Here is an 8,173-nt window from a genome sequence, read left to right as displayed (position 1 = left end):
AAGTTATATTTAAATTATTTTTATGAAATAAAAAGATATAATTAAAAAAATTATCTAAAATTTGATTCCTTCAATATTAAAATTTCTATTTTTGTGTCTATATATTATGAAGGTGGTGCTTGTATAATTCACAACTCAACTAGAAGATTTCATTTGAATTAAAGTGATATAAGTCATGTTGTTCTTTATCTCTCTATAAACATTATTATAATGAGATAATAGTATTAGTAAATGTTAATACTAGAGTCTTTTATTTATATTTCTTTATTTTGTATTTTTTTATTTTACAATACGTTATTAGAACGAGACTCTGATAAAATTTTAAGAAAACTCAGGTAATAAATTTTTATTATGTCGAAACTCTTTAATTTTGAATTTAATACTCTTGAATATATCTGAAAACAACTACTTATCATAGATATTAGATGCCGAAATCCATCTTGATTTAATGGATCTAAAAGATACCATTAAGGTTGAAAATAATGTATCCCAGAAGAATAAAGTCAAAGTCATGATCTTCCTTCGTCGTCATCTTGACGAAGGATTGAAAAATGAATATCTCACACTAAAAGATCCTGCAGATCTGTGGAAAAACCTTAAAAAATGTATAATCATCAAAAGACAGTGATACTTCCTCAAATGCGATATGAGTGGACACACTTACGTCTACAGGATTTTAAATCCATAAATGAATACAATTCAACAATGTTCCGAATTACCTCACGAATGAAGTTATGTGGAAAAAAGATAACTGATAATGATATGTTAGAAAAAACTTTCTCAATCTTCCATGTTTCGAATGTGTTCCTGCAGTAGTAGTATCGAAAAAAAAAAGAATTTAAAAAATATTCTGAACTAATTTCTTACCTTTTTATTACTGAACGTAATAATGAATTACTTTTAAGAAATCGTGAAGTGCGTTCAGCTGGCGCGGCCCCATTTTCTGAAGCAAATACGGTAAATCATAAGAGGTAACTGGCAATATTTTGGTAACATAATTTTAAAATTATGAAAGGAAGAAAAATTATGTTCATAAGAAAGGATCTCACCAGAATTGGGATAAAGAAAGAAATAATGGGCAAAATAAATCAACAGAGAATAAATATTTCTGTTGTGGTAAAAAAGGCCATTGATCGCGTACCTATCATACCCCAAGGCGCCTAGTCGATCTTTATCAAGTATCTTTGAAAAATGATGACAAAGGAAATGAGACAAATTTTATTTCAAATGATGTTGCTGAAAATTACTCCACTCATTATGAAGTATCTGATTTCTTTGAGGATCTTGAAAGAAATATTGATCATTTGATCAATGATGGAAAAGTTTAATATGTGAATTTGTTAAATACTCATGCAAATAAATAATGTAGAAAACTTCTTGTTAAGTTTTATTTTTTATGTATTTGAATTTTAAGTATGATGTATATAAATAATGTTTAATAAAATATTAATATTTATGTTTATGAATTTCAAAATTACTAAATGTCTCAAGTTCTAAAATAATAATAATAGTAATAATAATAAAACTTTTAAGTATATAACACCATTTTTATGTACAATGCTTCATAGAAAAATATTTTCAATCAGGAATATAATTTTATTGCGCATATACTTTTACTCATTTTATTATTATTATTTGTCTTTGAAGAAAATGGCAATGACATATAATGAAGATATTTGCCTTGTGGATAGTGCAAGTTCGGATACTATTCTCAAAATTAATATATATTTTACACATCTTATACCAAAAGAAGGATATGTTAATACTATTATTGGCTCAGGTAATGTGATAGAAGGTTCTGGAAGAGCTAAAATTTTGTTTTTTAGAGGAACAAAATTCATAATAAATAATGCACTACTGTCTACTAAATTTCTAAGAACTCGTTGAGTTTTAAAGATATTCGCCGAAATGGATATCATATTGAAACAATGAATGAGGAAAATCATGAGTATTTATATATCACAATTCATGATTCAAATAAAAATGTTATATTAGAAAAGTTATGCTCATCACTTTCATCTGGATTATATTATACTAAAATGAGTGCAATTGAATCAGATGTGTCATTATAAACCCGAAGTTTACCAGCCCAAACGAATTTATAATTTGGCATGATCGATTGCGTCATCTGGGAACAATCATGATGCGGATAATTATTGAAAACTCCCATGAACATTCACTAAAAAACCAGAAGATTCTTGAATCTAGTAAATTTTGTTGTGATGCATGTTTTTAAGGAAAGCTAATTTTAAGGACATCACCAGTAAAGATTGAATTTGAGTCTCATAAATTCCTAGAAAGAATTCAAGGTGATATATGTGGACCTCTTAATCCACCATGTGGATCTTTTAGATATTTTATGGTCCTAATAGACACATCTTCAAGATAGTCACATGTGTGCTTATTGTCTTCTCGCAACCTGGCGTTTGCGAGATTAATTGCTCAAATTATTTGATTAAAAGCACAGTTTTCAGAAAATCCAATCAAAGCAATTCGTCTTAATAATGTTGGTGAATTTACTTCCCAAGCCTTTGATGCTTATTGTATGGCTAACAGAATAAGTGTTGAACATCCAGTAGCTCATGTTCATACACAAAATAGGTTGGTAGAATCACTTATTAGACGGCTCTAATTAATTGTTAGACCTTTACTTACGAGAACAAATCTCTCAACCTCGACTTGGGGGCATGTTATTTTACATGTCGCATCACTTATTCGTTTGAAACTAACAAGTTACCATCAGTTATCTCCTATGCAATTACCTTTTGGCCAATAGCCAAATATTTTCCATTTAAAAATATTCGAGTTTGCGATATACATTCCCATTGCACCATCTTCTCGCACCATAATGCGACCCCAAAGAAAATTGGGATATATGTTGGATATGATTCTCCCTCTATAGTGAGGTATCTTGAGATACAAACTAGAGATGTATTTAAAGCCCAATTTATATGTTGTCATTTTGGTGAATCAAAATTTTCAACATTAGGGAGAAAGAAGAAGCTTCTTGAAAAGGAACTTAATTGGAATATATCATCTTTAATGCATTTAGATATTTAATAAGGGCAATGTGAACTAAAAGTTTAAAAGATTATACATTTGCAAAGAATAGCAAATGAATTGTCTGATGTATTTTCTGATACGAAAAGGATAACTAAATTCTATATACTAGATGAAAATACTCCAATTTGAATTGATGTCCCAGTCGGACAAATGGCCATCGAAACAAATTCACGTCAGAAGTATGGTAAACCTATCAGTTCCAAAGACAAATTTTCAAAAAAGAAAAGAGGTAAATATTATTCCTGTTGAAAAAGATAAAGACATAGTAAAAACACCTATAGTTGTCCAAAATTCTGATATAATTTTGATTCCAAAAGACGTTCAGGTATTTGAAAATTGTGAAAATGATGAGATCTCGATAAATTATATCTTTAGAAGAGAAAATGGGACCGAAATAAGACAATTGTCAATGAAATATTTGCATATAATGTGGCATTAAATATCACGCATGAAAGTAAGGATCTTGAGTTAAGAACAGCAAAAAAATATTGACAAAAGAATGATTGGACAAAATGGGAAGAAGTTATGAAGGTTAAGTTAGACTCACTTGCAAAACGTGAAGTCTTTCGACCTGTAGTTTGTACACCAGAAGATGTAAAACCTGTTGGATACAGATGAGTATTTGTGAGGAAACGAAATGAGAAAAATCAAGTTGTACGCTACAAAGGTCAACTTGTGGCACAAGATTTTTCACAAAGGTCCAGTACACATTATGAATAAACATATTCTCCTTAGTTGATGCAATCATATTGCTTTATTTGGTCAGTTTATCCGCATACCATAAACTACATATGCATCTATGGATGTGGTAATAGCCTATTTATACAGATTATTAGATTGTGATATCTATGTGAAAGTAACTGAAGGATTAAAGATATCTAAACCATCTAATGAATATTCACAGGGGTTATACTCAGTCAAATTGCAAAGATCTTTATATGGTCTAAAGCAATCTGGACGAATATGGTATAATCGTTTTACTGAGTATCTAGCCAAAAACAGATTTAAGAATAATGATATCTGCCCATGTGTTTTCATAAAGAAATCTGTATCTGAATTCATTGTAATTGCTGTGTACGTTGATGATTTAAATATCATTGGAATTCCTGAAGAGATTCCAAAAATTATAAAAGCCCTAAAAAAAGAGTTTGAGATGAAAGATTTTGGAAAGACTAAATTTTGTCTTGACCTGCAGATCGAGCATACAAAAAATAAAATCTTTATTCATCAAACAACATACACAGAAAAGATCTTGAAAAGCTTTTATATGGATAAGTCACATCTATTAATTACCCCAATAATCGTAAGAGCTTTGGATGTGGAAAATGATCAATTCCATCCTAAAGAAGAAAATGAAGATATCATTGGTCCTGAAATATCATATATCAATGTCATTGGGGCACTAATATATCTTGCTAATAATACACGATCTGATATATAATTTTTTTGTAAATTTATTAACAAGGTATAGTTCTTCTCCAACCAGAAGACATTGAAATGAAATCAAACAAATCTTTCGATATCTTCATGGAACGGTTGATATGAAATTGTTTTATCTATATGGATCCAAGTCACAACTAGTTGGCTATGAAAATGCAGGATACTTGTCTGATCCACAAAAGGGAGATCTCAAATAGGATACCTGTTCACATATAGTCGTACAGCTATATCATGGAGGTCCACGAAATAAATGATTGTAGCAACATCCTCTAATCATGCTGCAATACTAGCGATACATGAAACTAGTCGCGAGTGTTTTTGGTTCAAGATTTTGATCCAGTATATTCTGTCATCATGTGGACTGATTGATCATAAGATAACTCCAACTGTTCTGTTTGAAGATAATACAACATGCATTTCTCAACTTAAAGGTGGATATATCAAAGGTGATAGAACAAAGCATATTTCTCCTAGATCCTTCACTCATGATCTTCAAAATCAAGAAACAATTGATGTCTAACAAATCCGCTCAAGTGACAATCTAGCAGATTTATTTACAAAGTCACTTCTACACTCCTCCTTTGAAAAATTGGTACATTATATTGAGATGTGCCAATTTCGAGATATTAAATAATGTCAACAAGAAGGAGAGACTGTACTCTTTTCCTTGGTCAGGTTTTTGTCCCTGTTGGATTTTTTTAACAAAGTTTTTAACGAGATAGTCATCATCACAAAGGATATTGTATTCTTTTTCTTTCAGTAAAGTTTTTTTCTCATTAGGTTTTTCTTTAGTAAGGTTTAACGAGGCATAATTATAAACGAACATCCAAAGAAGAGTGTTATGATAACAATAGATGTTCATTAATGTCGGCAGATGAGCTTTTTGACATTGAAGAATTTAACTTCTCAATACAAATTGAGATTTAACGAAGTTTGAATATTTGAACTTGTTGTACGTATAAATAGAAGACAAAGGCTCAAACAACAAACACAATAATAATATAAAATTCTCTCTTTTTTTATTTTTTGTATAAACTACAACATATATAATATTAATAAATATATAAATTATTTTATTATAGTAAAATAATACTATTAATGAACATTAATATTAAATTCTTTTATTTATACTTTTTAATTTTATATTTATTTTTTATTTATTTATTTTACAATAATGTAACCTTTTATTTTTTTCTCAATCGAAGAAACATGGGGAACCGTTCAAGGTTTAGGAGTACTAACTTTCGTTCCAAAGTAATTAGTGAATACTAATAGTCAAATACAGAAGAAAATCAACTTTTGAAGATTTATTTTAATTTTTTTAAAGATTTTAATGTATTGAATATGTTGAATAAAAAAATATTATGTACATATAAAAATTAGTAACTAAATCAATTGTCATGTATTATTTTATATATTTTTAATCTTTATTTTCCTTTCCTTTTTTTACGAGTACCTGGCATAGATTCTCTTTCCTAATTTGGCTTCTAGTCTTTTCCATATACTGTGCATTTGAAGACGTGGACATTAGAGTAGTCAGCAATGGACCATTTTTGGTAGGAAATCCTCACTCAAATTCATATTAATTATTAATAAATGAAAAAGGTTCATAGTTATCAATAGCTTTGTGTAGAAGAAGTAGCTATTTAGAATTTGAATTTGACTAATTTGACTCACAAAATTATTATCTTTTTTCTAATGGTGAATTATTAAGTTTACAGATTTTTTTTTTAATAGAATGGGAGAGAAATTAATAAAGATAAGACCTATATTTTAAATAATAATAAAATAATAAAAAATAACTATAAAAAATTATATTTTTTTATACCACTCCATACAATAGAGTACCCCTTCTTTTTAAATAGTTTATTCATTAAAATTGTAATAATTACTTAAATCTTTGACGATAAAAGATAAAAATGATAACGTATACTTGTCTTAAAATCAAGTTGTTCCACTTTTCTTTTTGGTTTGTCTGAATTATGAAATCATTCAATTAAAAACCCCAAATTAAAATTCAAAAAATACTATTTGTATATTAAAATTAGTCATTAAAATTAATCACTAATATATTTATGTATAAATACATATGTTGTTTAATTTATTTTTAATATATATTTATATTTTAATATATATTTTATACTGATAATTAATTTTTGATGGTTAATTTTGATATACAACTAGGATAACCCTTAAAATTCGTTGAACAGCATATTACAAAGATAGAAACTGAATCTGCCAACAATAATTAATTATGTATGGATTTATGATCCAAAGTTAATTGAGGGGGGAGGACACTAATTAGTAATTAGTGGCTACTGTGGTAAAAAGAAAAGAGAATAATAAAAAGGGAATGGCATTTGTTCTCCACGCGCATATTTATGCAACTCGGGGAAAAACCGCAGTCAGCATCGTTCAGTACAAAAGGACACTTTCGTCATTTCGGAAGTGTTGAAGAACCATCACCGACTTCCAGGAGAAAGCATATTTACTATTTTGTCCTCCACTTGCCATGTCAACTTGGCGGGAATCTAACCAGCACTAACCAATAATAACTAACACTGATCCCTCTTTCATATCTACTATAGTCTCATGCTAAAAAATAAACGTATTTTCTCTAATAAATTCGTCTGCACATCTTTTTAGTCACTTAAAACAAAAAAAAAAAGTAATTATTCAACATAGAATTTGAAATATTAACTTTATCTATTGTACTTCTTGTAATATTTTTTGGTGTAATGCTAATTAATTAGACATAATAATAAATTAATAAAATTACTGGTAGAGTGGTAGAGATTTATTATAAAATTTTAAGCATAACTAAAATTTTATTTTTAGATAAATCATTAATTAGAATAAAAAGTCCAACTATATTAGAAAATGTATTATATATTTTTTGTTTATATAATTTTTTCTTAATAATAATACCCTAAACTCTAATTGCTAATTTGAGGTTTGTTTATTTGGAATGGAATTAAAGAAAACACATGAAGGAGCTTCCAGTTGTGGACATTTGATGGGGATCCGATTAGAATTAGATCCTGAGAGTCCGAGTCTTTCCAGACACGGTAATGCTTTTTTTTATTATTATTAAAAGAATAAAGTATAATTTTAATTTTTTAATTTTTTTTATTATTTAATGATAACAGATCATATTTAACTTCAGAAAAAAAATTGAGATGGTGCATTCACTTGAGACACTAACAGAGTCAGAGAGTTATAACTCTTCATGGGTCCCACTTCTTTCAAATGATTGTTTTATTATCAACGATGATATGCCCTTTGGGATTCAAATCCCCACCGTCAATCTATGCATCATAGAGGTTACTAAATCTTCTCCTCAACTCAGAATCTAGGTAGTAGGACCTCTACTCCTAACAAGGGTCATAGTCTCCCTTGAAGACGTTCTATTTTATATGGCAAATTATTTCATAAGTTTAAGTTTCTTATAAAATGTAAGGTTTTTTTATTTCCTTTGCAATTTTTTATTTTTTTTTACCGAGGAATGTTAAGAGTGGTCTAAAAAAATGTTGTATATTATTTTTGTATGTGCTGTAATAATACAATATATAAAATTATATATAGATATTAAGAGAATTAAAATAATAAAAAAATATTTTATAATCAATATTTAAATATAATGAATAATTTTAATCAATAATAATTAAAC

Source organism: Arachis duranensis, chromosome 4 (assembly GCF_000817695.3).
Source record: "Arachis duranensis cultivar V14167 chromosome 4, aradu.V14167.gnm2.J7QH, whole genome shotgun sequence".
NCBI lineage: Eukaryota > Viridiplantae > Streptophyta > Magnoliopsida > Fabales > Fabaceae > Arachis > Arachis duranensis.
The sequence above is the reverse complement of the archived record's forward strand: the minus strand, read 5'-3'. Positions refer to the sequence as shown.